The sequence below is a fragment of the Conger conger genome, chromosome 1 (assembly GCF_963514075.1).
Source record: "Conger conger chromosome 1, fConCon1.1, whole genome shotgun sequence".
Lineage (NCBI taxonomy): Eukaryota > Metazoa > Chordata > Actinopteri > Anguilliformes > Congridae > Conger > Conger conger.
In genome coordinates, this window is record NC_083760.1 from 29,314,834 (window position 1) to 29,334,136 (window position 19,303).

At 40.9% G+C, this 19,303-nt stretch overlaps 1 protein-coding gene across 1 annotated transcript in view; it reads left to right on the forward strand.

Moving 5' to 3' along the window:
* The first annotated feature begins 10,195 nt into the window (after positions 1-10,195).
* The window catches only part of snap25b (synaptosome associated protein 25b), a 46,149-nt gene continuing 37,041 nt past the window's right edge, over positions 10,196-19,303 (forward strand). Inside the window, exon 1 of the mRNA XM_061258054.1 lies at positions 10,196-10,354. The gene's annotated coding sequence lies outside the window, so the exon portion shown is untranslated. The remainder of the gene's footprint in view (positions 10,355-19,303) is intronic.

Here is a 19,303-nt window from a genome sequence, read left to right on the forward strand (position 1 = left end):
AACAACAGCAAGATCAACAACCAGGACAAGAACAACTACAACAACAGCAACAACAAAAGCAATATTAAAACAAAACAATAATAACAACAGTAACAGTTCACCCATTGTTCTTCCAGTTATGACACACTGGGCAGTGTGAGAAGCTGTGTATCCCTCTGCCAGAAATATTGAAATATATCACACATATCATTCTGCATCCAATGCCCGGGACTGATATGCAAATCTACAGTAAACTTCCTCCCATTTCTGTTCCGGCAGATATTAATACAACTTTACCTAGCAGGCCCGGCGCGAGGCGACTGTGTTAACAGACGCTGTTTTGTTTGAATTTTAATCGGGGTTTCATCCGCAGGGCGTACCTGGCTCGGCGGGGCCTGTTCGGGCTCTGTTTAGCGATAGCGGGCAGCAGGCTGTTGTTTCTGTCGCCCTATCTGACCCAGTTTCACGCGTCCGCTGCCTGCTTTATTGATTCAGCCCGTCCTTATCAGGGCCCTGCTCAAAGGGCCGACGGAGTGGAGCGAGAGGCTCTCGGAGAGAGGGACAAGATGGGGAAGGAGAGCATAAAGACAGGGGGAACACAATGGAGGGGAGAGGGTAGGGAGTGGGAGGACAGAGGGGGGGGAGATGAGCACACGGAGAGAAGGAATGGAGAGGGAGGGATAGCAGAGAAGGATGATATGGGGTGGATGGGGAAGAACAATAAGTTGAAAAAATTTGAATGAGAGGATGAACAAGAATGGAATAGAGACAGAAAGACAACCTGGAGAAGAAGGGGTGAATGGAGAAAGAGAAATACCAGACCGTATTCCAGACTGTATTCTCCTATTTACCAAGGGATATGCAAAGACTAAAGCAAGAATAAACCTGGATGAAAACAGGAAACATAACCATTCTGAAATCTGGCCTCTGTATTTGAACAATTGCCAGTATCCATCTCCAGATACAGATTAAATCCAATACAATAAAGTGCATTTGTTTTATAAATGAAATGGATATTTTTACGTAATCTCTTTGCAAGTAGATTCATTGAGCCCCTGAGATGAGAGAAAGCATTGTGTGTGTGCGTCTGTGTGTGTGCGTGTGTGCGTGTGTGTGTGTGTGTGTGTTTGTGTATGGAGTATTATATTTGGGGGTAATGGATATGATGTGTGTATGATTGTGTGTATGTGCTGAGAGTGCATTTGTTTGTAAGAGTATCATGGGTGTTGTGTGTATACATGTCCATGCATTGGCCTGTGTATGGATATGTTTATGCTAGCGTGTGTCTTTGACTGTGTCCTAGTATCCTATATCCTGTGTTTAGTAGCACTGGAATAAATAAATCTATATGATTTATTTTTATCCACTGTCAAAGTAAAATGTATTTTTGAACAAGAATGTCAATTGGCAATTGTATTTTATAAAAGTTTTTATCACTATGCACAAATAATGACATTGTAATAAATAATACATGTGTCAGAATATAAATATAATTATTTAACTTTTTTATATAAACATTGTCAAAGTAATAGTACGGAGCCGCCCTAGGCACCCTAGGTGAAATAAAATATTTCAGCATGAAAATCCATTCTCTCATTTTATAATCTGTATGCTGTTTTCCAAGCGGCTAGTTCAGAAATCTGTGTGTAAATCTTTGGAAAACTATTATTTCTTTACACCTTGGGTGCCTAGGGAGCCTCCGTATAATTGCGCAATATTTGTATGTTGCTGCGGTCTTGTTCAAATTTTGAGATCTACCACAGTGCTTATAAGCTCAGGAGAGTAGGAAGTGGGACAAGACACAGTTTTTGTAAGTGTGTTTCTGCGAGGGAGAAAATCTGTCCGTGTGGGCTGTCCAGGTCTGGTCCGGCTGGAGCTACAGTACCTTCAGTATTTGTTTACCTTGTTTCCTAGAGTGCTATAAATTACGTTTTAGCCTGATTAACAAGAACAGGTAAAAGCAAACATTCATACATTTGTCCAAAAACAAAAACTGTTTTTTGTCAGTAATAGAGTTAGCAAGTCAGCTTCAAAGCTTCAAGCAGCCCCTCTCCTGCTAGCCAACACCTCGAGTCATAAGGTATAGGTAACTCAGAAACAATGTAGGCTAGCAGGATTAGCTGTCACTAACATCACTCCTCATTATTTTTCAAGGAATGAGTGGGTAACAGGGTTGATATGGAATTAAATTAAATTTTTTTTTTTACAGATAATACATTGATTTCTTAATAGTCAATAATAAGAGTGTACTTTAAACTTTATTTAAATGTGAAGTTTTAAACATATGTGAATTTAACAAATTAAAAAGTCCAATTGAAATTTAAAGATCATAGCAAGGGACAGGCCAAATTCCTCACCCCTTTATGCAGAAAAATGTTTTAAATTATATTTATTATGCAATAATTATAATTATATAACTTAATTTGTTTTCATAGTGAGGACAACAGACAGGGCAATAAAACATTTTAAAAAGGGAGAGTTTATCTATTATTATTATTATTATTATTACTGTTTTATTGCTGATTGCTTCATGGGGACGCAAAAGGTAGTCAAAGAATGACCCAATAATAGTTTTAAATATATCTGTATTCCCTATTAGTAGCATTGTAATCATTTGTATATGTACAATTGTATCACCAATCACCATAAAGTAGAGAAGCACTGCAAATTTGTATAAAATGTGTTCAATTATTCCCTGCTCTTTGCCATTACAAGAAAAATCACAGCATGGTTCTTCCGCATGAAAATAGCAGCACTTATTGCTACTCCAAGCAAATATTCCTCATTTTCTGTCTGCAATAAAACACTCACAAATGAATAATTAAAAAATGAAACATGAGCACAAACATCTGTGCGGCAGAAGGAAAATCAATTGTGAGTACGTGAGTGGCCATTTTGTTTAAATGCCATTACCTGAGACTGCCAGCTCATGGGGTAGACACACTTCACATTTTTTGCAGCACGTACTAGAGAGTGATTGCTTCATTTGTAGAACATAGTACCTTGCTGAAGGTTACAAATTACTTCAATTCTCGACCACGGAATTGAAATGAACATACAGTGTGTGCGTGTGTGTGTGTGTGTGTGTGTGGGGGGGGGGGGGGGGGTGAGTCACTCCTCTCTAACCAGAGCTGCGTTTTTGATTCAAAAGCAGCAAACACCGAGTTTGGTTGTATTTATTTTCTGTCTGATTGTATCTAAGCAGTGTGCTCACCTTGACCCACAGCTGGGGTCAGATGGCAAAAGCACTGCACGCCAAAGGCCCATGTGCCTCTGTCATGCTGCATGAAATGAGCGTGAATGTAAAATGCTACCAGGGTGCAACGCAGCGAAGGAAATACACAATTCACCTGATGAAGCAGCATAATAATTTTTCCCTTTTTTCCCTATTTGTTCCCCCAATCATATTTAAGTTTTTTTGACATGATTAATTAAGCCAGGACACAAAATATGGTATCATAAGACTGGACCACAAACTCTGCAACACCCCCCTTCCCCCATCCCCTCCCTTCCCGCTGAATACTGGCTGGCAGACTGGTAAATATACTACAGACATTACATATATCAGAGGTCTTAAACTGCAGTCCTGGAGAACCATACTTGCCGGTCTTCTCACAATAACCAGCCGAACACAGCCTGGGCAACAAGGAGTACTTTTTAGCCAATCAAAGCCTTAAATGAAGCACGTAGGCCCAGGATTTGAGTTTGAGATCCCTGTTATACGCCTTCCTCCCTGCAGGCAGGCACGTACCATAAATGCAGGTAGACGGCCATGTTTAGATCAGCTGAATGCACACACTCTCACACACCGAGAGCGACTGAGAGCAAGCACTATACAAGCGAGGACTATACAGTTCCACAGCCTGCCTGCCACGTCTTCATTATCGTGTCTGCACACTGCAGCTACCATACCGCATTATGTAATATACAAACCCGTATTAGGAAAAAATAAATATAAAAATAACATTAACGTGCATAATCTCACTCCTCCACTCTCTGGATTAACTCGTCTTTTACATCAGACATACGGAGCGGTCAGAGGGATGAGATCGTTTTCACCAGTCCGTGTTACATGGCTGCTACTTTAAGCTTCCTTTGGATTCTCAGTCCGTTCTGTTCCTGGATCAGAAAATACATGAATAAATTGTTATGTAGCAGCATGCGGCAAACTGCATCTGAGAAACACCAGGATTCAACTCCAAAGGGGAGTTATATATGCTCTTTAATCTCCCTCTAAGAGCAGACAGAGAGAGGAGAGAGGGGGAGGGAAGGAGAACAGGGAAAAGGAAAAAGCAGTTACTGAATAGTTGCTTAGTGTGGATGGTACTGAGTAAAACTGCATGCATAAATTACAGTATTCGGACGCTGCTTAGCCACTCAACAAAAGCAAGAAGCCAGGAGAGAGCCAAAAGTCTAAAGATGAAGGTTGAGGCACAGTTTCTGTTGTTTGGAACATAGGATAGGAGTGCATCCGCGCCCATCACCCGCGTGACAAACAAAGATCGTTGCTCCGTTTTTGGAAGGTGTGAATTGTATGCAAAGGAAACCCCTGTCAGACACGTGCTAAGCAAATATCCTACACGTGTACGTGTGCACAAAAACACATGCAGACAAACACACACGCATTCAAATATGCAGCAGGTTTAGATGGTAAAATACACACATTTGCTCATGCTGTACAATAAAAGCAATGTTGTTTGTTGTAAAATCTACAACTGCAATTTAAATCAGGGGTGTCTGGCCTTCGACCTAGAGGCTCCAATGTGGCCAAAAATTGGGAGACTGGGCCTCATTTGCAAAACCAATCTAAAATCTAAATTTTGTTCTGAAAAAAAAGTGGGATTCATGAAACCTTTGATTTTTAATATATCCCAAGTGTATCAGAGGATTAATGCCAATTGTTTGTAAATTGAATGTCCATGCCTGTTCATATTGATTTGCGAAAGGAACCACACTAGCAATCCCAATAACAATCAATAACAGACAACAAAATAATATAATCTTCCAATATATTGAGTTATACACAACACACTAATCTACCCCTTGTTAAATAAAGATTGGGATGCAGTTAAATACATTTCTGCACAAATAACAATGACCCCATGATATGTAAATCAGGTCAGCAAGCAATCCTCAAAAACAGAGGTGATGTGAGGTGATCCAACCAGATTTCAAAGGCAATAAAATTAATTCAATAAATAAATAAAACAGAAAAATAGCATGCAGCCTGTTAATGAGCTCACCCAGGTCAGCAACAGACTACCGAGGTTATTTAAAATATGTGAACTTCACTACTGCATTCCTTGGGAATTATTTCAGTCCAAAAAGAAACCCATTCAAATGGCAAACACAGTAAAATATGAGGGTTTTTCAGAAAAGACCTGACTCAGAATTCTGACAAAGCATGGCTTCATCATCATGTTTCATACTCTACATTTATACGAAACAGTATAAACGTAGTGTGTCCTTTAACCTTTCATCTACCAGTGAGGGCAACACTTTGATTTGACAGCAAGCTAATTAGCTGCCACTCCCCTACCCTGTCATGTGACGTGAAAATGCAAGTCGTGGTTCCGGGTGGAGGAGGAACCTCCAATCAAACTCAATCACAAAGCTACATGTGTTCGTTTGGCAGATAGCTTTATCGATCATGACTTGCTGTGTTTCTTTTAAAAGCTGGGGAGGTTTAAAAAGAGCGTGGCCACATGTATTCATCAATAGGTGATCAGAAGGAGATGGACTCAGTTGAGTGCAATATGTTTACCATCTCTCATGTGTAATCCCTTTCATGAATTCAGCCTTCCACTAAGTCAGTGATAGAGGAATCATTCAACAGTTATGATATTAGCAGTGGGGTGAAGAGTGCACCATGACTGGCTTCGGACCAGCTGAACGTTGCAAGATGTTTCAGCATGCAAGCCCCTCAGGATTTCAGCTGCGACAGCCACGAGAGGTCCACCCGATGCCGCAGAAAAACTTGAACCGCACGCATTAAGCAGGATGGGATAGCAGAAGGCCACAACATATTTATGCCAACGGCTGAGGCACAAGTAAACATCATTTGACCGTCTGTCAGCAACACACACACTGTCGAGGACCCGGCCCTAGGCCCCGCTGATGAGAGATTGACGGGGGATGGGTTCAGAAGGAATGCATTGTTAACCCCTCGCACACGCCATCGAGGTGGTAGTAAGAACGCCCGTAAGAAGAAAAATATGTGGTTCAGGGAATGAGCAACCATACTTGTCAGTAGAGGGGTCTGAAGTCGGGGGACTTAGATTTAGGGTTTTAAAGAGCAAGGTTAAAGTTCTGACTGAGAATACCCCAACCCTACAGGGGAGGGGCACAATGCCTGGCTAAAGAAAAACAAAAATAAGGAAAACGGAAGGGATGTCAATACCGAAAGAAAATTAAGAGGCTTCAAGGGCCTTCCTGATTATAGCACAAATAATTTATCGGATAGATTCAAAGGACTGACTATAGAAGAGTTGGTGGATGATTTACACTCAGCTATTGGCTGGATGTCCTTTGTAGATCCCTTAAGGCGCCGCGGAGAGGGGCACCTGAAGAGTGTGTTGAGATGGTGGAGGGCACTAACTTCTGGCTTGTATGAAGTCAAAGTTTGGAGAGAGTCCAAGGAGAGATTATGACAGGGAGACAAATACCAGTGATGAATAGGTTCATTAAAAAATTACAAAAGAGCTAGTGTTTTTCCACTCGTATATTAAGATGGTGGAAATTCCCAAACTGGAGGGGCACATGACATAAAATATTGGGGAAATTTCTTTTGAGGTATGAGAAAATGACAATTGGAAAAACAGAAATAATTAATATGATCATTAAAAAACAAGTTACATAAGAGATAAATGTCTTCCCGCTTGAAATATTGGGGACATCTCTTATCAAAAAGGTAAACTTTTGTATGCAAAAAAGATATATAAGGAATAAGCTTTTAGACCTTAGGGTGGGATCTTAGAATTTTGCCTCACAAGATATCTACGAGCTGTTGAAGAGAGAGCAACGCAGGACAGCTGTAGTCAAGCTGGAGTGGCGCGCTCCCTCTGCGCGCCACTCCGGGATCTGGATATGGAGAGAGGAGTGACGTACGCGGTGCGGACTCAGCCCAAGAGTTGTGGCAGCGGGACTGATGTCGAAGAGGTGTTCAAGCGCATCCCTCATCATACAGAAAAGCTGGTGAAAGAGTTAAAGGGCTTTTACGACATGCTTGGAGCCGTGAACTGCACCTGGAGGCCAACAGACGGGACGCGGGGTTCCTCCACGCTACCTTCCTGCTGGACCCACGCAAGAACCTGAAGCCTCCCCCCCTAACCTCAGTGTCAGTGAGGAGAGGCATATGCTGCGGCTGCACTGCAAAACCCCCGACGTGTTCGAAGACATACCAGTGCACATCCCAGACAACAGGCAGGAGAAGTACGAAGTGCAAAGTCACGTCTTTCGAAAGTCTGGGTCCTGATCCTGCCCCAGATTCCCAAACCAATGCAGCTGTTCAAAGAGCTCATCAACAGCAAGGAGGAGGGATCAAATCCCGCAGAAAACGAGATGGCTATATTTAGGACATGGGTGGTAATTATAATCTATATTACTTGTAGAAGTAGGAAAAGTAATACATAGAAGTAATACATTATAAGTTTCCTTCTTTTATTTCTCATTAAGATACTATATACGATATAAATAAGTAGTAGACTATAGGGGTGTTCGTACCCATTGTATTAATGGAAGTTCAGTAGCTTTTATCTCCATGAAGGGGGAGCCATAAGATAAGGTAAAGGCCAAAGAGGATGATGGATATTTGAGGGGTGTACCTTGATTTTTAAACATCATGGTGGAAAGGTAAATTAGAAAGAGCTAAAGGGGTATATGTAACTTGCATGTGATCAGCAAACTGAAAAGATGATATTTACACTGTAATCTGAATCTTTTGATTAATTATAATAAAGTATATCTTACTATAATCATATGTGATAAAGATTCTTTAGAGGAATACATTGAATACAGGACATCGAATACCAGATTTGCATCACACCCTTCACTTCGAGACTGGGCTGGAAGTTCAGTAGAACTTACCAGGGCTCCAGGACGTTCGGAGTACTTGAGTTCGTCCCCGAGACACCTCCTCGTGGGGTACTGCTCGTGGGAACGTGAGGTCTGAGCTCGGCAAGGGGTCCGTGGCTCACGACAACACGCTTGCACACACACACACACACACACACACACACACACACACATAAACAGACACACACATGCACACATGCTCTTGCACACACACACACACACACACACACACACGCACACACATAGCACATCTATTTTAAATTGACAGAAGTGTCTCCTGACTCCAAAATTGCTGCTTGGAGAAGGGAACAGGCATAATGTGTGCATCCAGTCTCACCCTCAAAACTGCTAAAATGAATAGTTTCTGGAGTTAGATATTATTTCTGTGTTTTTATTGGTACAAAAAGTGAGTGAGTGATAAAGGGTATTTTAGATACAGTGGCTGCAGAAGGTATTCGGACCCCTTCACTTTTTGCACACTTTATTGTGATGTAGACATCATTTTAAATGGATAACATTGTCTACACACAATAACACATAATGACAAAGTGAAAACATGTCCAAATTTATTAAAAATCTAAAACTCTCATTTCTATGCCTTTTACTCAAGAGTTACTTCTGTCTAGCCAGCCTAGCAACTGACATATTGTTCTATCTCTGCAAAGGACTTCTGAAGCTCTGATTGAGTGACCTCCCTGACCAAGGCTCCTCTTGCCCAGTTATTCAGGGAACTGAGTTACTCCCAAATCTAGGAAGAGTCCTGGTGGTTACAAACTTCTTCTATTTTACTATTATTGAGGCCACTGCGCTCCTGGGAACACTTTATACCCTTGCCCTCATCTATACCTTGCCACAATTATCACAGAGGTATCACTTGGACTTCATGGCTCGGTTTTTGTCCTGACATGCAGCGTGAATTGTGGGACCTTATATACACAGGTGTGTGCCTTTCCAATCAATTCAATTTGACACAGGCACTCACAGCCAATCAAGTTCTAGACACATCTCAAGGATAATTAAAGCAAACAGGATGCACCTGACCACAATTTGGAATGCCATAGCAAAGGGTCTGAATACTTTTGCTAATTAGATATTTCCGTTTTGAAAATATTTCTAAAAACATGTTTTCAATTTGGCGGCACGGATGGTGCAGTGGGTAGCACTGCTGCCTCACAGCAAGGAGGTCCTGGGTTTGAATCCCCGTCGGCCGGGGCCTCTCTGTGCGGAGTTTGCATGTTCTCACCGTGTTTGCGTGGGTTTCCTCCAGGTACTCCGGTTTCCTCCCACAGTCCAAAGACATGCAGGTTAGGCTGATTGGAGAGTCTAAATTGCCCGTAGGTATGAGTGTATGAGTGTGTGAGTGAATGGTGTGTGTGCCCTGTGATGGACTGGCGACCCGTCCAGGGTCTATTCCTGCCTTTCGCCCAATGTATGCTGGGATAGGCTCCAGCCCCCCTGCGACCCTGTTCAGGATAAGCGGGTTCAGATAATGGATGGATGGATGGATGAATGAATGAATGAATGAATGATTATTGATTATTGATTATTGAGTGTTGATTGATGATTGATGAAATTTTATCAATTTAAAATTAAATCTACAAACAATCATAAAAAAAAAATTAAAACTGAAGGGGACTGAATACTTTCCTAAGCCACTGTACTTCCAGATGTTTCTGATAACCTACCTGCCTTACGATGGCTGGTGTAGGTGAGGGGCTTTTGAGAAAATCCATTTCAAGTAACTTCAAAGCAGATTGTACAGCAACATACAGCCCCCAGAGATGTTGAAATAAAATATGCCATGTTGTGGGTCCATTAATATTTATAGTATGGGCACATGATGCATGTGCCCTGTAAGAAGGCTACTGTATGAAGGCTATACATGTCGACTTGTAGATTTGTTTTAAATAACAGAGAAAGACAAAAATATGTTAATGCTGTAGAAAGCCTAATCAGCCGTTTCTGCATACGAGTCTTTCTCTCAGAACGGTATTATTATGGAATGAATAAAAGGTGAATATCGAAGCCTACGCCAGCAACTGCTGATGAGTCAAGCTAACAACTCCCTCCCATAGAGGCCTGGCTATCTATTAAAAGGTGTTGACGTCAGAGAGTGCAGCCATCTTTGGTGAGGGCAGAACTGCTTCCTGTTGAAGAAGCATCTAGGTGGTCAGTATCCACCACACGCAGTTCCTTTGCAGCAAGCCAGTACCGATAGAAGGAGGTGGGATATCAGTCGCTGTTGAAACCGGCAGACATTTCCTTTCCTGAACTGACTGCGATCCACCTCACACTAGCTCAGGTATGTGAAGATTTTTCTCCTTTTTTCTTCTTCTTTTTATTACTTTAATGAATGGGCTTTAAGATAAACAAACATGGGGAATAATTTAGCGAATTATATTTCGTATTTTGTTTGTTTTCAGTAACATTCAGATTTGTCCTTTACGCAGCTCAATTCCTTGGGTTCTGAAAGGCGACAGCTGCTAGGAAATTCAATTGTGTTGTTTTGATAGCGTTGTACAAAGTAGCTATAACTAATATAAAGCTTTGTGCATTTGCACCATTTCATTACTGTCCTGTCATTGACACGTAAGCTAGAAAGAATAGACCTTTAAAATAGCAGATGTTTAAACGCAGTGTGCTAACGCGTTGGGTGTGGGCGATTTGTTTCAGCACCTTGGAGAACGCTTAACTGTAAGAAGCTAGAGCGAGAAAATGGAGACTCAACATAGAAAAGAAACATAGAATCGTTTACAAATGGTTGTTTAATGTCGTTTCAAATGTGGCTTTACGTTTTGCTACCATCCTGTAAACGAAGGCATGGATCTTTTAAAAGGATTTCGGGGATTTTGCGCATGTCTACTCGACTGACTGATGCAGACGGTTGCCGACAGATAGATTATGTTTTGCACCGCCATTCCCGCCGCAGTATAAGAATGAAACAGCCAATATAAGTCGTGCCCAACGGGCAATAAATATATCTAGTCTTGCGGTTAATGATTTCTACCGAGCATTATGCGGAATGAATGGGATATTGCTGACTCTTGGAGAGGATAACGCAGGAGGAGGAGCAGTGCGAGATTTCGTCCGTAGGCTAATGATCGATTACTGGGATGTCCCTGCAAATAAACTGCGACACAGTATAGTTGTGATCAGGAGGAACAGTGTTGATTGTGAGATGATTCTGTCAGACATAGCGAATGTTTCCTTAAGTTAGCGTCCCTTCCCTTTTGTTGCATTCTTAAAATAAAAAATGGCCGCGAAAAAGATATTTAGGTTTAGCTAGGTTGTAAATATGACGGTTTAAGGCTTCCTGATGGAAAGTTAGGGCGGAGGCAAGGGTAAAATGTGTGGGGGTGGGGGCGAAGGGGGAGGGGAGGTAGTGGGCGGTTGTGATTCATGCAGGGTAACTGAAATATAGCGCTCGCTTTTTAATTATTTTTTTCTCTCACGACTGAATCGTGTCAGCAATCCACTGAAAACTGTACACCGACCCCGCACGTCACATGCCTAAGGGAACCCCGCAACCCCCCCAACACCCACATCGGACAGTCTAATCCTCCGATTTAAGCAACACTTGACATCGTATAATTTTATATGGCAACTGGTGAACCTGTAAATGTAATGTGCATCGTCAGTTTTGTTGCATACCGTATTAAGACATATTTCGTCATCATCACCTTGAATTAAAGCTTCGTTGCAAATTAATGCCTGCATAGGCGGTAATATACTGCACAAATCTGATACGAAGTATTAGATTGTGTCCAGACATTTCAGTTGTGATGCATGCCTGTTATTGAGGTCACGTATTGGTAGCCTATCTATCGCATCAATATACATTTTCAACCCCTGTATTATTATTAACTGAAGGCTTTAACGAATGGCAGGCATCAGTTCATGTATACATAAAACACACGAGGTTGTATACAATACTTGAAACTAAAACAAATGATGTCTACGTGCTGATCGTCGAGTATGCTATTGTTTATCTTGATTGGTTTTCTGTGGCTTATCCTATATTTCGTCTAAACATGACGACAATACCCATTGAATAGCAAAGCAGGGAAACGCACGGTTAATATAACATATAACAAAACACATAATGAAGGGTCGAAACCCAGTCAGATATAGCCCATAAGGAAGCCAGAAATGTGAATTCTTGAAGCGCGACTGTGCCGCATGTTGCGCATTTTGAGGGCACACAATTTCCAAATCCGAAAAGAAAGAACGATTATGCTGGGTTTCATTTCATATTTATTCATGTTTTATAATGGTACGAGTACTATATATTAATTTCGAGCTGTTTTGGTTGGCATGTTTGATCAAGTGTGTGGGCTTTTGTCTTTTGCTTAAGGTTTAGCCTACTTGTTTACTGCAGCCTGCGTTTCGGCAAGCAATGTGTTGGCACGCTGCATGCTTCTGCTCGCTTAATGCGGCTTACATCGGCTTGATTGTGGTGACAATGTTTCGGGGTGTCCCCCGAGTTATGATGAGATCTTGACGCATTGTCTTTGTTTTATTAGGGTCGTCTGTCTTTGGATTGCTCAGTGTGTTCTATCCAAAAAGCTCTGTTTTCTGCGTGATTGGTTCACACGTCTCTGAAAAAAATGCGGTATGGAGAGGAACTGACTCCTTAACTGTTCCCCCAAAAGCATAATGAATTAGTTTTTTAGATAAAGGGCCGAGTTCTAATGCTACTTTACCTCACGTAATTTCCATAGTCCCGTTTTTGCTGTACACTACAGGTCACATTACATTCTTCTAGATTACAATTTAGTTTAGTTTGACGATTACACGACAATTGTCTTCCATCTCGTGTGTAATAATGCATACTGGAAAACTGTTTTAATCAACGCATTTAATCAACTGATTTTAAGTATAATCGCTTCAAGTCTCTCCTTAACAACTGTGACTAAAAAGATGGCGGTGTCTCTTACGATTCTATGCGCAGGTGTCGGGCAATCGGTGGCTGCAATGATCTGGCCGATGACTGGCGAATCATATTAAACATTAAAGTAATCTACACGACCACATATAGGCCTATAAAGCTTGTACATTACGGCACACACTATAGCAAATGGAAACTTAATTGTGAGCATAGAGAATAGTCGTCTTTATTGCGCCTAATATTGGCATATTCAAATCAAATATTAATTGTATGCTACGTCGAGCCAATGTATTCATCAGTGTGCTCGTGCTGCAGCAACTGAGAGGTAAGCCAGTGTTGGAATGTGGCAGCACACGTATGGCCCATATGTCACCGTATCACCCCAGCTGTTACGCTCCAGGAGGAGTCGTCTCGTTCCGTGGACCCCTTTGATTGGAAAACGGCGGCCCTTCCAAGTGAAGTAACGCCAGCAGCAGCGGCGGATGCCATTAGAGATGCAGACGGGCGGTCACCGGGACAGGCACCCGCACCATAACACCTCTTCCCTTATATGGAGAATAAATAAATAAAAACCCTCCCCCTCCTCCCAATCTAGCACACTCTCTATGGCGAAGAATGTGGCGCATTTTTCAACTCTGTTCTGCCGTGCCATGCTTCTACCCCTCGTTGAGAAGGCTCCGTTTCATGAGGTCTCCCTGAACGAATACCCGTTTCATATTCACATGCATGGTGTTTAAAAGAAGCCAGGACGTATATCTATTCATGTTCATGTTCACTAGTTGAATTTAAATAATTTATTGGACAATGGTATGTCATTTACACATGGCTCCCCGTCTCCATTCAGTCAGTTTTTCCTCAATGGTATCCAGTTTTGTGAATGAGTGAGTGAAATTGACAAAATGACAGGAAACTACACGCCCCCCCCGCCCCCCCCCCCCCCCCCCCCCCAACACACGCACATTCACAAACACATACAAATATGCATGTCCCAACATTAAGATACCCTTGCCTGTGTTAGTTCAATTAACACTATGAACAATTCAGCACGTTCTTATGAGCTCATAAAATAAGGCTGGGTTCATAAAATGGTTTTCCTAGACCCTTCCCATTCACTATTCCCATGGAAATGGTGAAAATGGCAATGAAGGGTAATGTATATGTATTCAAAAATCATTATATTCCTCTTTAAGAGCATAGTCCTGTCCCCTGGAGTATGACGTTGAGTCATTTAAGGAAAATGATATTACTTGATCAATATTTAACAAAAAAAATGGGAATGTCAGTAGAATCCCTGATACTAATTATACGTGATCCCATTTTCCATTCATTAAAAAATCAAATTTAGCTATTGTTCAGTCAGATGTATAACAATATATGCTGCTGGAGGCTGTTGCTGTTGTTTCTCAATATAAGGATCAAATACATGTGTCGGTGAAGCAGCCCATCAATAAAGGCTGAAATAATAATAATAATAATAATAATAATAATAATAATAATAATAATACATCTATCAGAGACCAAGCCAAAACATTGTGTGTGTCAAAATCAACTCTTTGATACATTGTTAGGAAGCAAGAAGCCACTGGTCAGCTCAACAGTAGCAAGCCACCTGGTTGAGCATGGAAGACCACTATAGTGGATGACCAAAGAATACTTTCAGTCTGCTCAGATCCGACCAAATGCCTCAAAACTCATTGGATGGCACTTCACCTTGCTGCAGGACAGTGCCCCTAAACACACTGCTAAAGCAATAAGGAGGTCTTCAGGGCCAAAACTGGAAGGTCCTTTACTGACTAAATCCATCCTGAATCTAATTGAAGATGAGGCTCACTTTATAAAAACAAACAGTACCTGAATATGACTATAGTACAGGCTTGGCAGAGCATCAACAGGGAAGATACCCAGCATCTGGCGATGTCTATTGTACATTCATGTTATCTTAATTTGTCAGATTACTTTTGGGCCCTAAATATCGGGGGACTTAAATAATTTTTACTGAATACAATATGATTGTGGTTGTTGAGGTTTTGCTTGAACCATTGCAAATTCATTGTTTACACTCAGTGACCACTTTATTTAGTAGACCTGTTCACCAGCTTGTTGATATACAAATATCTACTATAATAAACCAATCATGTAGCAGCAAAATGCATAAAAGCATGCAGACATGAGCAAGAGGTTGAGTTGTTGTTCAGACCAAACATCAGAAAGGGGAAGAAATGTGATCTAAGTGACTTCCACCATGGAAGGAATGGTTTGAGTATCTCAAACTGCTGAAACAGGGATTTTCAGGCACAACAGTTGAGTTTACAGAGAATGGTGCAAAAACAAAAGATCCAGTGAGCGGCAGTTCTGTGGGCGTAAATGCCTGATTAATGAGAGAGGTCAGAAGAGAAGGGCCAGACTGACGTTCAAGCTGACGGGAAGGCGACAGTAACTCAAATAACTATGCGTTGGAACAGTGAGATGCAGGAGAGCATCTCTGAACAATGTCAAACCTTAAAGACGATGGGCTACAGCAGCAGAAGACCGCACCAGGATCCGATCCTGTCGGCTAAGAATAGGAAACTGAGGCTACAGTTGGCGCAGGCTCACCAAAACCTGACAGTCGAAGATTGCAAAAACACTGCCAGGTCTGACAAATCTCTGCTGTGACACGCAGATGGTAGGGTCAGAATTTGGCATAAACAACATAAATCCTTGGACCTATCCTAACGGTTCAGGCTGGTGGTGGTGGTGTAATGGTATTGGGAAGGTTTCTTGGCACACATTAGTCCCTTGAAGACAAATAAAGCATTGTTTATGCCACCATCTACCTGAGCTTTATTGCTGACCATGGGAATCCCTATATGGCCACTCGGGGTCACTCGGGTTGCAGACAATAACCAAAGAAGGATTACTAAATGATTCATGCCTCACAATGACGTAGGCTTGTTATGACTCTCAGAAAATGTCATATGGCATTTCAGTTTAAATTAGACACGCCTCACTGGTTAGATGTGAGGTGTCCGACTGCTCCAGCCCCACACAAGAAAGATGAATCAGCCGTAGACACACACTGTGAGCATAATGATCTTCACTGCGCAAAAATCCTATCAATTGCTGAAAACTGTAGGCTGCAGTGAAATGTGAACATATGGGCCTCCTCTTAACCAATATTCGTCATTATACACAAGCTGAAATGGAAGTTAGAACAGTACTAGCTTCCTCAATACGATGTATACAAAAGAGAAACAGATCTTTCGGGGAAATCTTTGAAGGGCGGGGAGTCGATGTCATTGATTGGAGGGGAACAGAAAATTGGCAGACACTTGATCGACATGACCGCCCACTGGTACACAATGATGTAAAATCTTGTTTTCCAGGAAGTGAATAGGAAAAACTTCAGTGTGACAATACTCTGAGGATACACAATTTTATTAAAATATAATACATTTTTTGGAATATATATTTTAAGACGTGTTCATATGGTTATGAAGAATTGATTAAATTCCCTGATTAAGTGATTTTTAACTTTGACTTTAACTTATTATCTTTAACTTTGATATACTGATAATTTCACAAGTGTAGTCCAGTGAGTCAATTTTGAGGAATCATAAACTTGCCAAAAGATTCATTGCCAGGACAAAAAACAAGCACTCGCATACACTGTATTTGGCCAGTAAATGACTGTTAAGAACAAATACTGTGGATTTTGTGTCACAAAAAACGTGAAGGAACAGCCGTCTATCAGACGGGGGCATGTGGTGCATACCCGTTTGTATTACGGCAGTCCCCAGCGAGAGAGCTGGTTATGCAAGTGAACAGTGTCATGGCTGGTAATGGAGGGGGGAAAAAGCCTCACTCCAACAAGATTACCGTAGCAGGCACTTAATCCCTGCCCCTGAATGGGCACCCTCTGGCTTTGACATGGTAATCCCGCGCAGTGAAAGATGATTGCTTTGGGTTTCCTGAACACTTCTCTATTAGTTTGCACTCTCATGATATGGACAACTTAAAATGAAGACAGAAATATCACTTTCCTCACCATTATGGTGAGTATAGGCAAGTGGTGAAGTAAGGAGCTAGCTGGTGAAATTTGTTGGTTGTCAGCACCACTGGCAATAGACAGTAGACCAGCTACATAATGCCTAAATATGCCTGAATTAATTGTATTGTTTATAAATTTGATTAGATTGTAGATTAAAACATATTATGTGTAATCTAGATGTTTGTCTAATGCTTAATCTATTTTATTTTATGTTTTTACCTTTGCATTAACTCTTTGATAAGGTGATTCATAATGAGCAAATAATCAATTTATAGGTATTAAAAATTTCAATATTCACACAGAAATCAGCAAGTAACTTGGACCAAAATTGTTTTTTAATCCGTAAATTAATAACCAGGATTAAACATAATTTTGGTGCAAGTTATGATTTACTTAAGTGCAGGATCAATTAACAAAATGACCATTGACCATAAAGTTCAGCAATACCCAAATTAGATTTTACCATAAAGATACTCCTTTTATTATTAAAAATTGTTTTATCTTTCAATAGGCCCCCACGTCTTGACGACATTTATAGTGAGCAGCTATCCTACATGTTGCTTAAGACTGGTGTTATGTGTAGCTACCCAAGATATAATAAAACACAACAGTATCTTATGTACCACTCTTCATTTGAGCAACCCAAGGCCTTTTCCAAGATTTAAATGAAGGCAAATAATCAGTCCAAGCTAATGTAAGAGGAACACATGCACACTAACAGGTAAGCCTTAATGCCTGATTTAAAAGAGAAAATTGTAGCTCCACCTGTGATATGGCTTGGAATTTAATTCCAAAGACAAGGCATAGAGAAGGTAAAAGCGCTTCCTCCGTGTATTTAAATCGGCACGAGGGATAGCAAAGACATTTTTGTCTTCACATTTAGCCGTTTAGCGGAAGCTTCTATCCAGAGCAACCCACACATCTTACATTTTAACATAAAACCCAATTATACACATTCCAATTTAATGAAGAAATTCAGGTTAAGTGTCATGCTAATGGATACCTGAAAAGACTTCCTTATTCCAGATCTGAAATCCTTATGCTGCACTACTGAATTAAGTCAGTGGGTGCTGAATACAGAACACTCTGCTGTGTCTGTGCTAGTTTGCGCCGCTTTTATCAGTAATCTCATAAGTATGAACAAAAAAATGAATGAAAGACAATTCTGTAACTATAGATTTGCAACACAGAGGTGTCTGTTGTTACCTAGACAAATTGCACGCTGCACTCTCTTTTAAAAACATGATACTTTGTGTTTTCTGGAGCTTCCAGATTGATGTGTTACAAATTCTCCCATCCTTGGAGCCCAGTGAATTAAACATTGTTATTTACAGCACTGTTGTTTCAACTGGATTTGCAGTTACTTGCGGTATGAATTTTTAACATGTGTTAGGACGTACTCTGATCCCTTGGGCAAAATGAGGAAAGAAATCCAAACTAGGACCTCAGCGGCCGTTTATGTAATGTGTGTGTGAGTGTGTATGTGTCCATGAGAGTGTGTCAGTATGCCTCTGGGTGTGTGTGAGGGAGGGAGGAAGAGAAAGAGAGAGAGAGAGAGGGAAAATGAGCGAGAGAGAGAGAGAATGGGAGAATTTTTCTTCCTCCCCATTTTGTACAGGGGCAGGCAGTAACTTGATAATGATATACACACATGCTGAGTCCCCACTTCATCTTTTCATGGGAGTGCTAGCTCAATTAGCTGCAACCAAACAAAATTAGCATCAGTTTTCTCACCCCTGAACCTGCAGGCACGTCTTCACTTTAAAGTCATTAATTAAACCAATATTATGGATTTTATTTAAAAAATGTCCTTCTTCTTCTTGTCTTATTAAACACATACAAATTATTATTCAAACAGACACAGAAAATGGTGCCTTATAGTGATTGTAATTGATCTGCAAATATGCCCAGGGCATATTGAACAAAATGGAGGGGTTCAGCCAAGCTGTAGCGTGCAGTCACTGCACCACCTGAGACACTGGAATGGGATAGAGACGTTTCACATCTATGCAATTAAAATTCTCATTGAATCAAGAAAATGCCCTGTGCATAATCCAATTTGCCATGCCCTCATTATAGACGTATTTACAATGTAGAGGAAATATTCCTTGAAAGTTTTACCAAGTGAGATTATTACCAATGCTTGGATTCAGTCAACATTTGGCCTGACCTCACTAAGTAATTGTTCTTCACAAAGTTGACTTACATTCATGCATTCCGTTTTAAGTTAAAGATGAATGTTTATTGAATAAAATAATCATATTCAAATGCATATTATGAAGACTGTTCAGTTAATGTGTTTGTTCTGATGTCATATGACAGTATGTTTTTAA